Below are 23,178 nucleotides of genomic sequence, written 5' to 3'. Positions count from 1 at the left end.
GAGCAAAAAAAACCCTTTAATTTCTTGTGATATTAAGTATTGCTGTTTTAAATGTTCATTATTGGCTTCCAACAACACATTTCCACTCACTAAGCTTGACTCTTTCATGAGTGTTTTTCTTGGGTCATCTCCTCAAATTCCAAATTCTCCTCAAATTCTCCTCTTGCTTTGGTTCAAATATTAACAGGATAAACTTTAATTTACTTTGAATTCTCAAGCTATAAAAAAAAGTCCAGGAACAAGCAAAGTTCAGAAAATGCTTGGGATAGGGCACATTAAATGAACCTCTGGGTTTCTAAATGGTAGCAACAATCAGATTAGCAACATGGACCATTTTAGCAGAATTATGTACTGCAAATGCAGTTCAGCCACCTCAGCTTGGAAATTCTTTGTGAATATACGTTGTACTTAATACTTAGACCTCATCTTTCATCAAATAATTGGACTGGTGATAATGCAGACTATTAGTAATGCATGTGTATGCAAATTTAATTGCAGAATGCTTAACCTCACTGCCAAATAAATTATCATTGAATTGTATAATTTTATTGTTTGAAGTATATAATCTCTATAGAAACTGGATATGCATAAACACTGTTTAACTGTAGTATATTCTGCAAAGGTTATTTCACAGACATGAGAACACGTTTCTTTTGAACCTGTTCTGTTCTGTGTTATCAATATGGACATTCTGCTGAATTCCTCTTTCATTCTTTCAAGTGAGAAGTCTTCAAAGCTTCCTATGTGTTGGTGCTCTTCCATTCACTTTTTGGCCCTCTGATGATTTTTGTCTATCTTTTTCAGTATCTTATCTAATGATCACATCCTGGTCCGGAGAACTCCAGAGACTTATTTTTCAAAGGGTATGAATCACAGGCTTTTCCTCTTTTATTCTGTTCTCTTTAAAAAGCCTCCTGATTTCTGACACATTTCCATTTCTGATATTTACTTCAGTTTTTCTAACTTTTTGTCTTTCAAAATGTAATGTCTTAATGAATTATACATCTTCTATGTAATGTGAAGAGCTGAATATTAAAATATTTGCTATTTACTCATGTAATCACTTTATCCTATTCCTTGGCTAACTACAGTAAGCCTTCATGTACACAAAATCTTCAGTTTTAGTCACTTACCTTACACCACCAATGTTTCTCCTCCACTGCTAATATTTTCTGGTTGACTTGAGCACTGGTCTCCAAATTTGTCTGCAACTACCCACTCCTTCTCTGAGTATCCATATATGCAGCAGTACTCTTGTCAATCTTCTCTCATGCTGTGGGCATAAATTATCACTGTTTATTATGAACTGTTACTGCATTTGCCTTGCTTTTCCAAATAATATTCACTTCTTCAACTTGTGACATTTGTCACAAGAAGCATAATTTACTGTGCTGATTTCTGCCTTCAGCTTCTCTTTGCCTGTTAGCTCAAGGTTTTGCAATTAGTTGTTTCATCTGTGCTACAGTTCGCTCCCTAAATGACTAGAATGTTCTCACTAGCTTTAATAATTTTCATAACCTTGTATGTTTTCATCTTTTTATATTCTCTCATACACATAATTCATACATTTTAATATAGCATGCAGTGCTCCATGCAGTTTGATTATACAGTCTAATAATAGCAAATTTTAATGGAATTAATGGAATACTAATGAAAAAATCAAGCACTTTCAAAACAGTTGGTATCAAGAATCTGAATTCCCATTCTTTTATATTGCTTTTTCTCCCCCAAATTACATACTCAATCATTTTCCAGCTATGCTTCATGAGTTTTTCTTACCAACTCCATGGCCCATTTCCATGAATAATTGGGTGGACGGACCCGCAGACCCACACCCTGGGAGAGAGAGAATGGGGTAGAAAAAAACATGGGGAAGTGGATCTAAAAACAAAACAGCAGCAATGACCTACAGGAGAAAACTAGTTTACTAAATATTGTAGTGGAACATGAGATAACACAATATAATGCAATATATTTGGAACTGAATAAATGGAATAAGAGTGTCCAAAACTGAAGGCCTTACTCTAATGCTGAAGACAAAATGGCTAGGGAGTACACGCTGCACAGACAAGCAGAAAAATAAGAGCAGTCTCTTGACTCCCAGTCAGTTTTATCTTTCCCTCTAAATGGAAAATGGAAATGAAACAGTGAAGTCTTCTGGAATTTGTAGTTATTCTCTTCAGAGAAAAGTATACCCAGAACTACCAACAATCCATGGAACTGGAGCGTTAACTCTTTAGCTCCCAGAGTACAACATTATGTTGTGATGTGGAATACTGATAACATAAATCATAAAGCCTAACAGTTTTGCAGGTTTTTCTACTTTTTGCACTTTTTTTCTACTAAAAAAAAAAATCATAGCAAAGAATTTTCTCATGAATCTTCCTGTGCTTTTACTCTAAATATATGTTCTGACAGGGGATGCTGAAATTCTTACCCCTAGCTTTTGTGTTCATAGTTACATCTTCCTATATGGAAGTTTTTACAGTGATGTGTGTGATTTTACTTACTGTGCTAGCAAGAAACAGGTCTTGATAGAAAGCTCTTTTAAGTCAAATACATGGATACATGTTCATTCTTCAGGAGATTATGGGAACCGCCCATCTGTAGCTTGCTCTCTATTCTTTTTCTCAGTCCAAATTCAACGAAAAAGAGAACTTATGGTAGCAAAAAAACAAAAAACATCTTATGATTCAGTGAATAGGGTAAATTTTGAATTTCACCAACTGTGGTGGTTTGTTTTCACTAAGACTTGAACTTCTTCTTACTTACTTCTCTTGAACTTACTTCTCTTGAAAATGCATTTTTTCAGCATCTTGACATAATTTAAACTGAGCTGAAAATAGCATTGGCCAAGTCACTTCTACGGGATGAAATTTCCCCACTGAAAACTGCATATAGATACTAGATGTGAATACCCAGAGGACACTGTTAGTATCCTGTTAAGACAGTTTGAATAAACACACCACTGTTAAGGCAAAGCCTAAAATCAAAGCCACACAATTATTTAATATGAACCACCGCAGTAGGGAGAGATTCACTTTAAATTTATGCTTCTTTCAAAGCAAAATGTCTCCTATCAATTACAAGTGACACAATTGTTCTGCCAGCGGAGGATGGAAAATATTTGTTACTGCAAAACCCAGACATAAACAGAGAATATTAAGGCATTCAGCCCCAGAAACCACGAGCAGACCTTCTCTGAGATGCAACCACCTGAAGTTCTGGGGTGCTATAATCAATACCTCAAACTGTTTTCCCAGAGCAGAAGAGAATGAAAAAGATGTTTTAATTCATCTGCAACAAACATTCATTTGTTATTAGCTTCTCCCCCAAGCTCTCATATGTAAGAAGGATGGTAGGAATTTACAGTTCTTTAAGTACAAGAATTACATATAAGTTTATGAATACAATAAGTTGCAATGGGAAATCATTATATCAAATCCAGATGTGCTCTTTCATATAATATTGAGAAAGTGTATTTTTTAGAGAAATTTTGAACCTTATTTCCTTAATGCTAACAATAAAGAACATCTCAAATGCACAGGACAGAAGAGTCTCAACAATGCATAAGGACTACACCCTCATTAGTTTTTATTCGCAAAGATAATAAAGTAGGAAATACCACATAGTTGAGGATTTACAGTCCTAGGAAGGTAAATAGAAGTAACAGTTTAGACCAATATTATTGAATTCTGCCATTTAAAGTCCTTTCTGGTGGACTTAATAGGCAACATACATCATTTTTAGAAGAGATGTTAGAATGATTACCATCTAAATCAGGAGCACATTTAGTCAAGTAGGCTGATACAAATTCATCTTTTGACTTGATGGCAATAATGCATATAAAATTTGGAGAGATTTATGCCAGGACCCAAGGAATATAAAATTCATCTTGAATTAACTAATTTTTGCCATAAGCATACTGTGAGTGATACAGTGCTGCCAGGAAAGATTTGTGGCCTGTCTAAGCTACCTTCTGTTCTCTACAATAAAAACATCTAGTAATAGGAGTTATAGCAGCAAATTTTACACATCACTAACGATGAAAATGAATATACTTTCCATCATGCCTTGGAACAAAATTGTAAATAGTGTAATGTAAAATGTAGGAAAGAAATCAGCGGGTTTTGTGAAAGAAAACTTCATTTAGTATTTTTACATACTTGAATTTTCTTCCAGTGATGCTTCCCATCTAGACTGATTTTTTCAGTCAGGTTACAATAGAAAAATCATTCTTGGCAGATCTTAACTGTCTTCGAATAAAAGGTAAGCCGTGGTAGCATAAGCTTAAACCAGTCCAGTATGAGCTAAAAATTCTTTCTAAACCAATGCTTCAAAGCTAATCAGATCACATTCTTGGCACATGGTACTGTAAGTCTTTCAGCTTTCCCAGGATCAGTCTTATGTTGCCGAAATTTATCATGTATCAGGCACTAACTGCAAAACTCTCCCATATGATCCTCTCTCATACACTCTAATCACAATGGTTGCAAATAATAGATTCCCAACACAACCAATGTTTTTTGCCCATTGCCCCTATTCTGCCTCTACACACCCATTGAAAAGAGCCTATCTCCATCCACTTGACTCCTGCACTTCAGATACTTATAAAACAGTGATAAGATCACCTCCTAGTTTTCCTTCCTCTCTCTTCCTTCAGTTATATCAATTGTACCACTCAACTTGGTGTCATCAGCAAGCTTGCTGAAGGTACACTTGATCCTGCTGTCTATGTCACTGTAGGGGGACTGGAGCACCTTCCCTACAAAGGCAAGCTAAGGAAGTTGGGCTTGTTCAGCCTGGAGAAAAGAAGGCTGCAGTGTGACCTAATTGCAGTCTTTCAGTACTTAAAGGGAGCCTACAAACAGGAGGGGAATCAAGTCTTTGAAAAGTTAGATAACAGCAGGACAAGGGGAAGTGGTTTTAAGTTGAGGGAGGGAAGATTTAGGTTGAATGTCAGGGGGAAGCTCTTTACAATGAGAGAGGTGAGGTGTTGGAACAGCTGCCCAGAGGTTGTGGATGCCCCGTCCCTAGAGCTGTTGAAGGCCAGGTTGGATGGAGCCCTGAGCAACCTTGTCTAGTATTAAATGTGAAGGTTGGTGGCCCTGGATGTGGCAGGGGGGTTGGAGATTCATGATCTTTGAGGTCCCTTTCAACCCAGGCCATTCTGTGATTCTGCAATAAAGAGGTTGAAGAGAACATCTCTTGGTTTTATTTCTTACAGATTGCCAGAAGGTGTTCAGCGCAGACCTGAAACGGTAAATGAGCGTCTGGGGGTGAGAAGAGAGTAAAACTACAACTGTGATACCTCTTTCATAGGCAATATCCTCATGCATAACACTGAGGTGATACTGAGCTAACCTGTGGTTGCACAAAAACTTCTTCCCCCTCACATTTTTTAAGTGCACATTTATATTGTTTACCATAATGTAAAAATGCAATCTTTACATTTTTTCTGTGGCCTCCTGCTAGGGTCAAAGAGTTTCTGTGCTTCAGCAGTCACTGGAGTCCTCTGCTCAGAGAAGAACTCAGTATGAAAGAGATACATAGTGGGATACAACTTCACATGCTACTTCCATGTCACCTCAGTTGTCCTTGAGACGTAGGAACAGGTAAGGCAGCATAGAGGGGAAGCTGCTATATAACACTGGCTTTCATGGACTACTACTGGAAGAAGTTTCATAAACTAATTTGACACAAGGAACAATGATCTGAAAATCTACACATTAGATCCAGGATCTAATTATAGTAAGATGAGGTTAAAATAAAAGGAAAACCTACAGCTGATTGTTATGGGATGCACAGTTCAATAGTCATAACCTGGAGATGATGGAATTTATAACTTTTTCAAAAAGGAAAGATCTGACAAGCTGGAGACCCTAACCTTCAGTCTCAGCTAAATTTCCTTACAGAATAGATAATACAGTTGTTTCAGAAAAAGTCTTAAATGCCTTTTCAGCCCTAATTATTCTACTTAGAGGCCAGAACTAAGCAATAAGTGAAGTATATCCTCCTTAGTCGCTCAGTGGGTAACTGTGTATATGGAAATCAATTATAAAAAAAAAAAAAAAACAATTAAGATAGCACAGAGCCAGCTGACAACCTTCTACCATGATAGAAAACAGTTAATAGTTTGTAAAATGTTTCACTTATTATTGCTGTTACCTGATTTAACCTTCCTTAAGCTTGGAAAACAAAAGGCAGAAAACACCTCTTCATCGAGGTGTTACAAAAGCTTTATTGATTTTGACAACTTGATACTCTTGACGCTATGAGGAGTGAAAATGTGGCAGAAAGTTCAGCCTGAAAGGCCAAGGCATGCCTTAAGATGTACAAGAGGAAAGGCCTGTAATTGACAACAAAAGATACCCGCAGATAAATCATGAAGAATTAAAGTTGATGGAATGTGCCATGGAACGTTCTGCCTGGGAGAGAAGGCCAGTAGAAACACTCATGAAAATAATTTCTGGAAGAATTCTATAAATGTTGGGCAGGGAGAAGGTATTTTCTTTCTACTGTACAATCAAGTTCATTGTGCTGATATTGGTGGAAGATAAAATATCAGATTTTCCACTCTTCTAAATTTTCTGGAGTCATTTATGACCATGCTGATTCTGTAGCATTTCATAGCTACTTTGCACTATTATGAGTTATAGGCAATGGAGAATAACGAGCAGAAAGTATACACATACTGCAACACTAAAAACCAAGGTGAAGTCTGTTCTGCCTCACCTTCAATATCTATTAATATTTTTGTGTAGGTAGCTATAGATCACAACCAGCCTGAGGGGATGAAGTAACATCCAACCTATCTCTCCATTCTCTTTTCCATAATAATCAGCAAACCAGAATAAGCATACCTATATGTAATTCAGCATGCACACCCAAACTGGGCTACATGAAAGAAAACAGACTGGATTCTGCTGCATCATCTGAATTTCCTGTTCCTATGTAAATAGAGTACTTTAGCCAAGAACACTGTTCACACATACAAACTAAGCAGGCTGATCTGTGCACAGTTACTGTTGACAGAAGAAAAAAATTAATAGAATGAATTCTGATTGGAGGGTGTTTTTTAATCCTTTTAAGTTCTGCTATAGTTACATTTTCATGTCTGCAGATAAATAGGTGTTTATGTTCCATCCATTCATCTCACAGATGTAATGTGCAAATTTGAAGTCACTCTCATTTACTTGGTGACTTACATCCTACAAATTCTGCTTATGAACTTTCCAGAAGATAACTTTCTGTGGTATTGCAGCATTACTTTCACTTAAATTTTCTTAAATATTCTTACCCAAGTACTGGTAAAGATTTATGCACTGTCTGTTTTGTGTTGGGGAAAAAAAAAAAAAAAAAAAAAAAAAAAACCACCCCACAATCTTGCTTGTGGCAGAGAACTATGCAAATGAAACCTAGACATTTTTTTTTTTTTTTAAAGCATGCTCATATCAGCATCTATGGTCCTAACACCAACACTTACTTATTTCTTTAGGACTAATTTTGTTTTCCTCTCTCCATCAGAAAGGGGGCTGGGGACAAAAAAAAATAGTGGAATTAACAATGTTTCTGAAATATCACTATCCCACAAATCATATATTCCAGGTACTAGTTTTGCTGAAGAGAAAAAAGAAAATGGCATGATTTCAGTCCTTTACAGTTATCTTTGGTTATGAAAAGATAAATAATTGGTTATGCAGCTGTTTTTCTTTTCTTTTTGAAACACAAATTCAATAAATGTGAAGGTAAGTTATGTTGTTGGGAAAAAAAAACAAAAAACAAAAAACAAAAAACAGAATTTCTCTTTTCTGTGCTCTCGCCTCTCTCAAGTGGTGTGAATAATAACCAAGCATTTGCTTCCACGGTACCTGAAACAGATCATCATTACACAAAGATTGGAAAATTGAATCAAAACTGTGTCAAATTAAGCTCAATGGACTCTGTAGCAAACTTGAAGTCAGATGGATTAACATTAACCCTTCTCCAACTTAATTTACAGCTACACATGAAATGTTACATAAAAACTTCTTGGTATGGATTATAATGAGAAGTAAAACAGTTCACTTGGTTATTATCAGTACTGACAAACAAACTGCACTAGCACACACAGTGCACAATTCTCACATATGCTGTAATTTTTCTGAACAATTAAGGCCTTGGGTCATGAAGGCAATTTGCAGCCTCACGTCCAAAGCAATTAACGATTTCAGAGCAAGTGAAACGTCAAAACTTTCAGTGTTTGCCATCACTAGAACCCTGCTTGGAAAGGAGCAACAAACGGGCATCTTCAACTTTTCAATCAAAGCAGAAGTTGCCCATGCTCCATGTCAAACTTAGTCAGCTGAGAAGTCCAAATTTCAAATGCTTCTGTTATTTTCTGCTGGCTCTGGTAAAATTAGGGCAGCAGACTTTACCTATCCAAAGGTAAATTACACTTCCTCATGTAGAACTGTGTAATTTCATTTATTCCTAATGTCTGTGTAGTTCTATTTTTTTTTTCCTACTGTCCTAAGTGCCGCATTATAGCTCTCAGGATTATATTGAAAATGATCTGGCCTTCACAACCAACAACATTTATATATTTCCCTTTTATCTTCTCCCTAACCATCATTGCTTTTGAACCTTTCCTTCTGCCCAGCAGCAATCTGCAGTCTGGATTTCACATCCAATATCTTTTTCCTTCCTTCTCTCAAACAATTAGCCATTAAAATTTTATGTTTAAAATCTAATGAGCATTACTTTCTAAGGAGATAAATAGGGAATCAGTGCATTCATATTTCTGAACTGTTGTTTCAGATTGGATGCTTTTAATCATAAGCTTGTAATCATAACAAGAGAAGCAAGTTTCAGACATCTTGCAGGGCAACTTGACACAGTTTTTTAGACTTCATTAGATTTTCTTACAATTCTTTCATTTATATTATCTCTAAAATAAGCATCAATGTCAACAACTGAAGGTTCCTAACCGCCTTTTAAAATATGTACTTAAACATGGAAATTCCTTCACAATTTTTTAATCTGTCAAAACAGCTCTTTAGTTCACTTTCTCTCCCTCATTTTCTAGTGATTTCCTGTCTAGGTATTTATAAAGACTGAACTATTGTCCTTTCAGCATCCTGTGGAAGGATGAGCAAGCCAAGATCCTTCTGGATCTTATTTCTGTAATAGGGCTAGCCTGAAGCACGGCAGTGTATTCACCTGGCTCGTCTCACCCATTTTTGCATACTAGCATTAATACAGCGTGGTGCCTGTGCTAATTACTGTTGCCATTAGGCACAGACACATCGTTAGCCACAACAGAATGCTGACATCGTTCTATTGCTTTCCAATTGTTTTCCATCGTGGCTACTCTGTACAGCGCAGCAGTGCAGTGTACGCACAACTTTACCAAACTCCTGTAGAGTCGACTCTCTTCCTATCACCAACTGGTCCTTCCTTGCACACCTATTAGTTTGGATTACCTTACTTCAACACAGATGACCAGGGCTATACTCTAGAAGAAATCTCAGCAGAGCCTTTTTCAATAGCATTATTCCTTTCTTACCTCTGCTGGCAACATCATACATAATGCATAGAAAAATCAAATCTACCTCCTCGTGAGATATCTAGTAAACATCTTTCAACAAACTGAGAAGTATTCCTCAAACTACCAGTACAGAAAAATAAGAGAAAAAATTCATCAGTTTTCAACTCCTCTTTTTCCCACACTCCTCCCGCCCGGGAGCAAACACACCTCCTCCCCTGGGGCAAAAGAACAAAACACAAGTGGGATTAAAAGCAGCAGCCTAGCCCACGGTCTCAGTAGAAGCAATCATCTGGCTGCTTAGGTGTGGAGGCTTTTATCCCTCCTGTTTCTACTCATTTTCTGAGATGACAAGACAATGTTTATGTGGACCATATGGGCTATATCAGCATCATAGCGAGACCAGATTCATTTTCATAGGAAAGAAGGTAACGCTTTCTGAAAGTGGAACAGCTGCAGTGGGGCCAGGCTGCAGGCACAAAATCAACTCCACTGAAGTAATGCTGTTGAAAAAGACAAGTACACGATCTGCAGGGAATAGTTCCAGAAATGCAAGAAATAGCATAGCATAGAGGTGGCTCAAGTCAAATTCACAGGAAACCCCACCTGGGAGAAGGGGTAAAGGATTTGGGGTGGGCATCATTGCTGGGTTTGCTGCATCTTAAGGTGCAGGGGTATTGGGATAGGTAGGACTAAGCTGTAGAAACTCTCACAGAGCACATAGAAAGTATGAGAAGTTTGAACTAATGTCTTTCTCTTGTCATTTTTTTGACCTATGGTTCATGCAGTAGATCCTGTCACTGGTCTCTACACACATGGCAATGTATTTTTAAGCACATTCATTACATTTCTGCTATCCCAGCATCACACAAATCACTCAGATGCAACAACTTCCTTACCCTATTTCGGTAGGCACACAATACCTACATACTCAATCCAAGGTCAGAAACCAGTACTGAAAAACTAAGGATTCAGAAGAGCTTCTTGACAGGAAAAATCACTAACAGCAGACTGAGCCAGAAAAAGAATTTTACTGAGAGGAAACTAGCAGGGAAAAAAAAGATTTCATAAAGCCTAGTGATTATTGTACCTTCATAGAGTAAAGGTTGCAGCAGCTAGTACAAACTATTTGAACTTGTGGCATTCATCTCCCATGTATAATTCACCTAGACACTGATTAGTAACAGCAGACTATTAAATCACCACGAGTTAAGAATATTTAATTGTACACACAAACCATGCTTTCTGAGGAGTGATAAGAAAAAATTAGCTTCATTTTTAAAAATTGCATTTTTTTTATTTCTATATTTATTTTTACAAAAAAAAAAACCTACAAACCACCTGATAAACTTTAACTGTCATTCAAACATCAGAAAAATTAAACAATCTTAAAATCATGCTCTGGGTACTCTTCAGAGTGCCGTTATTCAACTGCTAATCTTGTCAAAACGAAATATGATCAGTACCAATGGCCCCACTTCGCATTAACAAGAATGATTACACATGTGGCATAAGCACTTCCAGCATACTGTGGCATTTAGCTAAAATGCCTGATTTATTTTTTTTTAATATTCATAGCATAAAATGTGAACATTATATTTTTTTCACCCTGTAAATCATTAAAACTTCTTCTTGGCCTTGGAAAATAATACTGCCCTGGGCTGCCATTCGAGAAAGAATTTTTTAAAAGGACCAACAAGTTTGGATTAATCCAAAAAGAGTGGATGGAACACCATCATCTAGAAGACAACGGACCTGGAGGTACTGGTCAATGCTTGGCTGAACACGAGCAAGTAGTGTGCCCGGGTGGCCAAGAAGGCCAAAGGCATTCTAGCTTGTATCAGGAATAGCATTAGAAGCAGGGATGTGATCACCCCTCTGTACTCATCTCTGCTGAGGCTGCATCTCAAGTACTGTCTTCAGTTTTGGGCCCCTCACTACAAGATATTGAGGGCCTGGATTTTGTTCAGAGAAGGGCAGTAAAGCTGGTGAGGGATCTGGAGCACAAGCCTCAAGAAGAGCAGCTGAGGGAACCAGGATTGTTCAGTCTGGAGAAGAGGAGACTAAGAGCTGACCTTATTGCTCTCTACAATTCCCTGAAAGGAGGTTGTGGGGAGGTGACTAACAGTAGGAGTAGGGCTAGAGGGAATGGTCTCAAGTTGCCGCACCAGAGATTCAGGTTGGACATCAGGAAATACTTCTCTAAGAGACTGATCAGCTGCCCAGGGCGGTGTCACCACCCCTGAGGTGTTTAAGAAACATTTAGATGTTGTACTGAGGGACATGGCTTAGTGGGAAATACTGGTGATAAGATGGTTGGGCTGGGTGACATTAGAGATCTCTTCCAAACTTGGTGATGCTATGATTTCACACACAAAAACAAACAAACAAACAAACAAAAAAACGCACACTTGATCATTGTGAAATAAATAAAACAGAATTAAAATCACTTCAGTTTCTTAGTAGGCATACTTGCTGGTAGAAGTGCCTGGTGGCCAGCCCTGGAGAATTGAACTCTTGAAGGGCGTGCATCACAGGTATTTGGTATTGCATCCACCTCCCTTTTATTGTCTCTTTTCCAGGAAGCATAAGAGGCTTGGAGAAACTCTATTCATTCTACTATTACATTCCTTTTGATCCATTTCAACATGTTTCCAGAGCTCCTACACACTGGCTTATGATTTCTATGCTTATTTCCTAGAAATCAGGAATATATAGGTATACATAAAGAGCCATGGGAACTGGCATTGGCAAGAGAGGTGGTATTGGAAAAAATAATTTAACCTCAAAAATTGTAACAGTTCTTGCAGACTCTGATGAAGTAAAGCCTAAAAACCAAATGAATAAAGCATCCATGATGTTTTTGCAAATTTTGGCTTTAGTCAAAAGAACCTCAAATCCAAATGTCTCTATGTGAATTTGTATTGTCACATTACGTCTACATCTGATTGTTCTAGAGCAGCTCATTTGAACAGCAAGTGAAATTATTCCTGCCTGCAGCAAGCAGGATCATGTGCTTGGTGCTTCTAAGTATAACTGATCTCTACTGATGTGCACCAGCTGGGGTTTGGGGCTAGCTCCAACTGAGGACTTTGATGCCTGAGGCAAGACTTGAACAGAAGTGAGAATCCTAAATCCAAAGTTACAATCCCAAACACCCACAGACAGCTGCTGTCCATGGTTGGAGGCATCAAAACTAGCTAGCTATCTCCTTGTTTAACCTTAAAGTTTCTTAAGTAGTTAGAATTCTGCTTCAACATGTGTCCTGGAGTGCACCAGCAAGAGCAGCACAATGTTTAGTGAAGCATATATTATCTCCCCATCTTTGAGTCTTACTGCGATAGCAGTTGCAGAGCATACCAACATACAAGAACTCTTCCTCTCAAAAAATACAATCAGTAACTTCTTTTTAAAATACACACAAGGACACCATGCTGACCTTCCATAAAATATCCATGAAGTTAAAACACTTGCCCAGGTAGTTGGACATATTGATTTGTTTCTCAAACAGAAAACAGTATTTGCCAGCTGCCATGCTGGGCAGGATCCTCTTTCCTGACGCCTGTATCACAGAATCACAGCCTGTAGCTGTGATACAACTCAAGGTTCATACAATCAAAAAGAAAGAGTAAACAACTGAGCATAACTTTATATCCTGATGAACAGCAAGTTCCATAGTGTTTCTCTTTTGCCAGAGATGTTATTGATAGCATCTTTCCTTAGATCAAGACACTAGCCAACACTTACTAACATGAAAAAGGAGAGATGAGAAGTGCTATGCAAGTGTAAATATGCTTTAATTATTGTTATAACATGATTGGACTTCAAACATGAAAAGCAGATTAAAACCCAGACAGATAAGCATGAGAAATCTCTCTGGACCTGATAATAAAATTATTCAGAAAGGCAACAAAAATGGTGAACAAGAATAAGAGCTTTGAATTAAAAATACAAGCTGCAAAATATTGGGCAACCATGCTGAGAAGAGCAGAAATGGCAGAAAAACCTCTGCCCAAAATAAACCAAACCAGATCCAAGAAGGTTTTATGGACTAGATGTAACCAAGTACAGTCAGCAGTAGCAAACTATGTCTTTGCCTCCCCCAGTAATATGTTCAATTAATGAGACATGAATTTCATGCAAAATGAACGTTGCAGTAAGTAAATAATTGTAATGCAGATACTTTAAACTCTGAGGGCTATGTTATGTTCTGGCTGTCACCACTTGTCCCGGAAAAAAAAACCAGACAATTTCACATGTCAGTATTTGTTGAACATGAGGTTTTCAAAATGAAACTCAGCCAAATTCACAATGTGCTACAAATCTCGGAAGGGCTTTACTCAAGACTTTTATCCCAGCTCTATAGGTGCATCAGGCAACCCTGTACAAACACCACATTATTAGTCAAGCTGAGTTTTGGTGGCAGTTGCATCCAGGCTGTTTGTCAGGGATAAATAAATGCTTAGCAGATTGGGCACAGATCACAAACAGAAGGAGGTTTCCAAAATAAACCAGAACAATAGTGTTTGACAAGAACTTAAGGAGAATCAGACTGCAGTGAGACATACTGCTTGGAATGCAGTTAAACTGCGTTTAGATGCTAAAAGCTTCATGTATTCAACACTGCTCTCTCGACAGAGCCTCCTGCTGTTACTTCAGGTCTGTCAACAGTTTATACTTAGTTGCCTCCAGTCTAAATTGTTAAAGAAATTTGTACTAAAGAGCAACATAAAACCTGCCATAAAGCACACATATATTACACAGATCCGGATCGTTTGATGGACTTTATTTTCTAATTAGCAGTTGCAGTTTGTCAGCAGATATAGTGTACAGAATGAGTTATAGTGTGGAGATCAGGATGGTAAGATGAGCTCCTGAAAACAAAAGCTATTGGGGAAACAGGTCTGACAGTATATAACAGGACAGCCTTAGTCGTGGGAGCAGCAAGTTATTTTAAATGATGAGATGGAGCTAAGAGCAAGAGTTGGAAGTCTGCTTTGGGATAAGCTTGGAAGAATGCATGGGATGTGGTAAAACAACTATAAAGTCTGGAAACCAAAAGGAATTTTGTTATCAGGAGGTACACAAATAACAGTCACGTGGAACTAGGCTGCTTGATCTGCTGGGATTCAGTCTGTGATCTAGCATCCAGACTGGGAAAGGTATCATATCATTTAAGGAACAAGAAGAAAAGTAGGATCATTTCTGGAGGAACTGCAGCAAGCAAGTGCAAATCTGGAAACATAGATGTCCTATGACCAGATGATAATTAAAGATCCCTTTCAACTCAGATGGATTTTATGATTTTATTACATGCTTTCTTTGCCCAGCTGTGCCATAGCTTTAGTTGGAGTCCTATTTTATATGATTTTGATTATAGAAATTGACATTAAATGTAGGAACACATCCTTGTTGTTTTTTCAAAATATTATCTCAGTTGGCAATTAGCTCAGTGTAGCTACTTTGGATACATCTAGTTGTAAGAATTATGCACTTTCCAGACAATGTTAACAATAATGAACTAAGTTATTATGGTAATTGTACCTAAAAATTTAGAAGCGATGAGCAGCATGCGACTGTAACACCCTGGACAACACAGAGCTCCAAGAAATGCGATACATCCACCTGCCCCTAATGAAGTCCACATCCCTTTTTTGGGATTCTTTTGTTTTGTTCTAATAAAGCTAATACTGACAGTCATTTACTATTATTTACTTCCAGCTTCTCATCTTCATGAAAACTAACAGAAATATTAACGTTCTTGAAATTTCTCTTTTTCTCTCCTCCTCTTCAATTAAAGTTGTGCTTTAAAAAAAAAAAAAAAAAAAAAAAAAGCACTTTACTTTTAATTCCTCCCTCAGACAGCATGTTTATAGTTTTTCATAGAATACCTTGCAACTCTGATCACAGAATCACAAGGTTGGAAACAACTTGCAAGATCATCCAGTCCAACCACCCTCCCATTCCTATCAGTGCCACAAGCTACTAAACCATCTCTCGTAGCTCCTCATCCAGGCACCTCTTGAACACTGCCAGGGACGGCGACTCCACCACCTCCCTGGGCAGCCATTCCAGTGCCTGACCACCCTTTGAGAGAAAAAGTTTCTCCTAATATCCAACCTAAACCTCCTCTGGTATAACTTCTGGCCATTTCCTTGGGTCCTACTATTTGCCTGGGAGAAGAGGCCAGACCCTTTTGCACCACAACCTCCCTTCAGGAAGTTGTAGAGTGCAATGAGGTCTCCCCTGAGCCTCCTCTTCTCCAGACTGAACAATCCCAGCTCCCTCAGCTGCTCCTCATAAGGTTTGTGCTCCAGACCCCTCACCAGTTTCATTGCCCTTCTCTGGACACGCTCCAGGGCCTCAATGTCTTTCTTGTAGTGAGGGGCCCAAAACTGAACACAGTACTTGAGGTGCAGCCTCACCAGTGCTGAGTACAGGGGGATGATCACCTCCCTGCTCCTGCTGGCCACACTATTTCTAATGCAGGCCAGGATGCCGTTGGCCCTCTTGGCCACTTGGGCACACTGTCGGCTCATGTTCAGCCGAGCATCAACCAACACCCCAAGGTCCCTTTCCTCTTCACAATCATCCAACCACTCATCCCAAAGCCTGTAACGCTGCCTGGGGTTGTTGTGGCCAAAGTGCAGAACCCGACACTTGGCCTTGTTAAACCTCATCCCATTCATCTCAGCCCAGCGATCCAGCTTACCTAGATCCCTCTGCAGGGCCTCCATGCCCTCAGGCAGATTGACACAACCTCCCAACTTGGTGTCATCTGCAAACTTACTCAGGGTACACTCAATCCCTTCATTTAAGTCATCAATGAAGATATTAAACAGGATGGGCCCCAGTACCGACCCCTGGGGGACACCACTTGTAACAGGTCTCCAGCTGGACTTCACTCCATTGACCACCACCCGTTGAGCACGGCCCTCCAGCCAGTTCCTTATCCAACGGAGGGTAAAACTGTCCAAGCCATGGGCAGCCAGTTTCCGCAGAAGGATACTGTGTGAGACCATGTCAAAGTCTTTGCTGAAGTCTAGGTAGACTACATCAACTGCCTTTCCCTCATCTACCAGTTTGGTCACCCAGTCGTAGAAGGAGATGAGGTTGGTCAAACACGACCTGCCTTTCATGAACCCATGCTGGCTGGGCCTGATCCCGTGGACAAGCTGTGTGATCTCTCCCAGGAGGATTTGTTCCATGACCTTCCCTGGCACTGATGTCAGGCTGACAGGCCTGTAGTTCCCCAGATCCTCCTTACGGACCTTCTTGTAGATGGGAGTCACATCAGCAAGCCTCCAATCCTCTGGAATCTCTCCAGTCAACCAGGAGCGCTGGTAGATAGCCGAGAGCGGCTTAGCAATCACCCCTGCCAACTCCCTCAGCACCCTAGGATGAAGCCCATCCGGTCCCATGGACTTGTGACTGTCCAGATGGAGGAGGAGCTCTCTAACTGTCTCCACCTCGATCTCCGGGGAGATATGCTGCATGTCAGCCCAGATATCCAGATCAGGGCACAAAGTGCCCTGAAGATAGCTGGTCTGACTATTAAGGGCAGATGTAAAGAAGGCGTTGAGGACCTCAGCCTTCTCCTTGTCATCTGTGGTCACATTCCCTGCCGCATCAATTAAAGGACAGAGATTATCCTTGGGTTTTCTCTTGTCATTGATATATTTGTAAAAGGATTTCTTATTCTGCTTTACTGCAGTGGCCAATCTAAGTTCGAGATGGGCTTTCGCCTTCCGGACTTCCTCCCTGCATACCTTTGCAACTTCCTTGTAATCTCCCCTACTAGCCTGTCCCTTCTTCCACAGGACATAGACTCTCTTTTTCCTCCTGAGTCTTGACAGTAATTCCCAGCTCATCCACACAATGTTGTGTTACAATGTTACAATGTACAGTGTTGTTACGATGTTACAATGCAGTATGTCTTGATGGAAAATTAGTCTGTCTTTTTCAACCTCCTTAGCACTTTAACAACATGAAAAATTTAAATGACTTTCAAAGTGAATGATGCATTCATTTATACATAATAAAAATACCAGAAGGATTTCTATAATGTATGCAGAAAATAATTAAAACAGAAACAAGAATTTTAGGCAAATATCTGTGTAATACTGAATGTAATCTTTCATACTCACCAAAGATGAGTAATCTTACAAGGCAAGTTTCATATGCTTTTGTGAGTTATGAGCAATGTTTTAGCCATTCAAAACAATGCATTAAATAGACTAGTATCATTGCTTCTTTCAAGGATTCTCTAAATTGGCAACAGCCTTTCAAAGTCTACGCAATTCTAGGCTTTTCAGCCTCTATTGCTATTGACTTACATGCCATAGCCTCCTTTAATTTTTATATAAATAATTATTACTTTTGATGCAAGTAGCTTGCTGAATTTGGCCTTTTGAATGCAGGCCTAAGAGGATAAGGTGATAAGTCACAATGTAATTCAATTTATGTGTGAGAACACACAAGGTCTTGTAAATGGTAGAAAATAAAAATCAGCAAATAGGCACCAGAATTCTCTACATAAAATTCTGAAACCCTGTCAAGCCACAAATAAAAGCTCTCTTTAGTCTTGTCTCAGGAACACAGCCTGCTCATTATGTTCAGCATCTGTGTTTGTCTATGTGTTTGTTCCCTCTTTCACAAAAACTATACCTCCAGTTTGAGCAGCACCCACCTAAAATCCTTCTGCCATGACACCACAGTGCACCTGAGCACAGGAAAGTTGATCTGCTGGAACTTTAACTTCTTTCACACATTTGAGGAAAGAAGTCTGGAAGCTAGCAAGGGAAGAAGTCCATGAATGAAGTATATTTGTGCCTGACCTCTAGCAAATGAGTTCATATCACACTTTCAGTTACAACAGAGAAAATATCAGCGGGTGGCTCCAAGTCCCATATGTCTATTGCCATTTGTAAATTATATCTACTCTAGACCAGTGATGTTTTTATTTCAAAGAACAAAATTGATTCAGATTACATTTGTCTTTACTTGACTGTTATCCCACTATGGCCTTCTAGCATGTCTAGGCGGCCTTCTGCTTCTAACAGAAGGTTTTTACTTCTCTATTTCCAGCAGAGACTGTCTCTGCTGTAAGCTCTGTACGTTACATGAAAACAAGGTTTTGGAGCTTATGACTACTCAGAGTGATTAAAAAGTCATAAGATCCAGCAAGTCAACCTCAGAGACTTTAAAATTTCTGCAAAACAGTAAGGCTTTTCTGTAATTCTACCTGTTTACTACTTACACTATTTTTTTTATTTATTTTTTTTTAACTGAGAACTATGATTTAAGGATGCCATCCTACCAATCTTCCCCATTTAGCACAAATGCAGTTAACTTTAGTTATGGGTAAATGAATAACTACAGTTTCATGCAATTCCAAAGTTCCTTGGATTCTTTTACAATGAAAGCTTCTCACAGGGGTATAAATGCTGCTTGGTAACAAGCTCAAATTGCATAGAACCAACAGATGAAGAGAGATGCTCTGTATTTTGTTGGCTCACACTCCCCCAGTGTTTCACCTAATTATATAATTATTCTCTCACCAATAAAAACTTTGCACAAAGAATAACATTGAGGTTATATAAAGGGGATAACAATTAATTGCTAACAACTGCCATTTCATTGCTACCCATTTGATAAAGTGCCAATTACATACCTATTTGTTAATGTATTAAGGCAAAGTGCAATCATATATTTACTACTTTTATAACTTCAAACATAACTGTAGCAGCTTGAGGTGTGCCTTCTGCATTCTGTGCCCATGCTGAGTTACCTGAAGATCCTAGTGAATAGGAAATTAAGGTACCAGAACTAGTCCCCTAGAACTGAAATAAAATATTCACTTGGAACTCTTCAATCTCACCTAACTAGAAGTATTCAGTGAAAGGAGATACTAAGTGCCAGCACAATTTCAGATTGTATACTAGTAAGCAACACAATGCAGTATTTTTGCAATGTCTTCCTTTCATGAAACAGAGGAGGAAGACTGCTTTATACAGGGTGCTGTTCTTCCTATTTGACAAATATGTGAAGGATTCTATGCCATTACTTTGAGTAGTAACGTGTAGATGAAGATGACAGCGCTATCAGAGAAGCACAAAGACAAATGCATAAAATGGCATATTGTGACTTTGTCCAGCCAAATTCCAGGTAGAGGAGTTTGTCCTGAATGCATGGAGACCTTAAATGGAGATACTCACACTTACTGTACATGATGACAGTCTAAGTTCCCATACTTTTATGAATAGATTATACGTAGCTCTTTACATCTGAGCTCTTGGAAATTATTACCCCTCCTACTATCCAGATGAATAAGTGCTTCTAAGTTAAACAAAACAGACTTCTAATACTACTTTCTTATTTCTGCTGTTCTTCACATGCTCGTGCACTAGAATCTACTACATATCCAAGGGACATCAGCATGTTTAAAATTGTGGTTGCTGAGTTTACATTTACATCCCTCAGCAGTTGCCAGGTTGAAGAGAAGTCTTTTTCTAAGAAACTGCAAAGTGTTGGTACAGAAAGGGAAGGGAAAAATGAAGGCTTCCATTCGGTCTTTATAGATTACAGCAGCCAGGCTGAAACTCTTGATTTCAGTACAGCATAACAGAAAGTCATTGGCAAAATTCTCCTCAAAAGAATACAAGATAAAAGTCAGTGATTAGAAATGGAGTAGAGAGACTCAATTTTGCTGTCCATGAGAACTAAATGACATTTTATCGCATGAAAAACAAAGGAAGAAAAAAGCACTGGCATACTAAGCAAATATGACATAGCTAGGTTTCTCTGAGACCTTTATGATAGCTTCTCTTTTCTTTAAGCAGTGATTCTTTCAGACAATCTGGAGCTCAGAAGGTTAACTTCATCTGCTTTCCAGCTTACATTCAGCTCCTCTTATGTTTTTCTACACTCTACTGATGTAGTGTTCATTCTACTATTCTTTATACTGTCCTATCTAACAAGTTCTTAAAAAAAAAAAAAAAAAAAAAACACAAAAAACCTAGACCAAACAAACATGTTTCTGTGTATTTCACTTTCTCAATTTTTTCCTCTTTTTTTTTTTTTTTTTAATTTACATTTCCACCCTTCTACTTTTCTTTCTTCCCAGTATTTGACACATGAAAAGTCAAGTAATTAAAACATCATTTGGGGTTGTGGGTAGTACACATGGGGTAGTGACATAGTCTTCACTTTAAATCATTCTTACCATACAGTACGGAGCAAAGTAGCACCAACATCCAAAGGCCAAGTTTTCAGTAGCCTTGGTCTTCCCTGCCCACAGTCCACACAGAAATACCACCAGATTTAACCTCATTTTGTCAGTTTTCAAAATTGACATTTTGTTACATTCAGTTCTTCCATGTTTTGGAAGCACAGAATTAGCCATAGAAATAAAACATACAGTACATTTAGCAGAATTTGAGTTTTGAATAAGTGAGTTCAAGAAAAGGTGCTGCTCTGCTCATTTTCATCACTGCAAGTTTTCTTGCACCCCATGACAAAAAAAATACAGCCAATTGTTTCTCTGTCCTCCTCAGCATTTTGCTTAAGAATTCTACTGATAATAATTTCACCATTATTAATATCTTTTGTAGTCTATGAAATGCAGTAATAATCAGAAAGAAGCATCACTACCATTTCATTCAGAGGCTGAACACAGCCTCTGTAAGAAATGTGCTCTTAATAATACTGGACATGACTAATCATCAGTTGGTTTCCCTGCAGTCATTATAGTTACGATCAAAGCCAACAAGCATTAAAGAATAGCAGCACTAGCAACACAGTCTCAAGTTAACATTTAAGGGAGAATATGTTTCTAAAAATCAAGTGACTGACAGATTTTATTTTTTTGGTAAAGATCTGCTGTACATAAAAAGATGTTGCAGTTTTACTTATGTGCTGCTCAGGATTGTCAAACCGTAAAGTAATTTGTGAAAGTAGATCATTTATTCACCAAAGCCTATCAAGGAGACATCAAATATAAATATGCAACAATTTCCTTAAGAATAAACCATGCCAAATCCTTGCAAATCTCTGTTCTTCATGGTTATTTCTCAAGGTCTAAGCATGCTTAAGTACAGTGGAGCTGCAGAAGACAGGCAATAGACGGTATACTTCAATCTACTGAAGTAATTGAATTTACCCCTCAAAATCTGCTAGCAAGTCTCTACTTATTGCAATAACTGATAATGTCTGTCCACTCCAGTAACACTCAAAAAAAGTGTAATATAAGGAGAGATAAAAACAAAAAGTTACTTCTTTTTATCATGTCTTTAACTTGGTAAAAAAAAAAAAAAGTTGCCTAATAGTTTGTGATGTTTGGTTGTTTTGAAAATGAACAATCTTCCTTCATTCAAGGATGCACGATACGTTCAGCTGTGTGTCTTCAATGTAACAGGAAATTCCTTGGGTTGTGTGAGTAGTATCGCTCAATAACAGACTAAGATATAAAAAGGAAGGTACCCAAATACAGAAAACAAGAATGTCTTACAGAACGCTTACTTGTGGTCACTGGTATTGTAAATTGAAGATACTCTCAACTTAATCTTAACTAAGTTAGCTGGAGCACTACTAACAGTCTAGTTCTGATATCATACATCTAAGTGGAGGCTATAAAAAAAATAACAGACGCCCGGTAAGTATTTGAGCAATAAAACCAATCTGAACCTTAGGTTTCCATAAGCACTCTAGCATAAGAGTTGCAGCTACTAAGCCTGTTCACACTCACCAAGCCACTATATTAGATATAGCTTCAGAAGAGTACAAATGTGTAAACAAAATGTTCTGTTCTGCTAAGAGTCACATGTGACTTCAGAAGACTTAGATTGTGTGATCAACTAAAATCATTGTGAAAAAGATCCATTTCACCATCACTGAGTCCAATAAAAATGCTGTGTAAAATCTTGCCAAGTTTTCAAGCCCATCATCTGTCTGAACAAGGTGCAATAGGACTTGTCCAATACACAGTTTGAACAAAAGAAGCAATTAAGCTTGCACTGTAACTGCTTGTCACTATGTCTTAAGGCTGAAAATACCCAACAACTTTAGTGCTAAATAAAAAAGCAAAAGATGAATGAAAAAATACATGCAATAGTAATTTACTAATGAGATTAGGTATTTATGCACTGTAAAGAAACTTGCGTGGTCTAGGTCTACAAAGCATATGTGACAAAGTCTGGAAATCAACAGCTGCAAAGAAGCTGGAATTCAGCAGTGGGAGAATTATAATTCACAAATATTTACTTTATAACTCTGGAATAACATCAAATACTTTGGTTTAAAATGAATATATAATATTATTTCTTTTGTATTAATCAAAATATCAATCAAAATGCTTTTCAACTTTTTAACAAATATTAGTTGTCTTTGTAATTTTTTTAATCAGAACCATGCTACATTTTAAATGTCAGTCACTGTAATCTAATTTTACAAAAAATGTTTAGGTTTTAACTTTATAGTGACCCTTCTGATCAGAATAAATTATAGCTATGATATTAATATAACCACAAGTTGGCATTTCACAATTTGTGAAGTAATTTTGAATGTCCAATATTTTGCTTTTCCATTTTTAATTACTTTTGTTGCATTTACCTGTCACAGCTAGAATTTTTCATCTTTCTTTGTTAAATATTCTT

At 38.0% G+C, this 23,178-nt stretch overlaps 1 long non-coding RNA gene across 1 annotated transcript in view; it reads right to left on the bottom strand.

Moving 5' to 3' along the window:
• Positions 1-23,178, bottom strand: part of LOC125694547 (uncharacterized) — a 38,500-nt gene that overhangs the window by 4,021 nt on the left and 11,301 nt on the right. Inside the window, exons 2-4 of the long non-coding RNA XR_007377594.1 lie at positions 2,511-2,657; positions 1,780-1,836; positions 1,134-1,273 (exon numbers count right to left, since the gene is read on the bottom strand). This is a non-coding gene — a long non-coding RNA (uncharacterized LOC125694547). The remainder of the gene's footprint in view (positions 1-1,133; positions 1,274-1,779; positions 1,837-2,510; positions 2,658-23,178) is intronic.

Source organism: Lagopus muta, chromosome 6, assembly GCF_023343835.1.
Source record: "Lagopus muta isolate bLagMut1 chromosome 6, bLagMut1 primary, whole genome shotgun sequence".
Lineage (NCBI taxonomy): Eukaryota > Metazoa > Chordata > Aves > Galliformes > Phasianidae > Lagopus > Lagopus muta.
The sequence above is the reverse complement of the archived record's forward strand: the minus strand, read 5'-3'. Positions and strand labels throughout refer to the sequence as shown.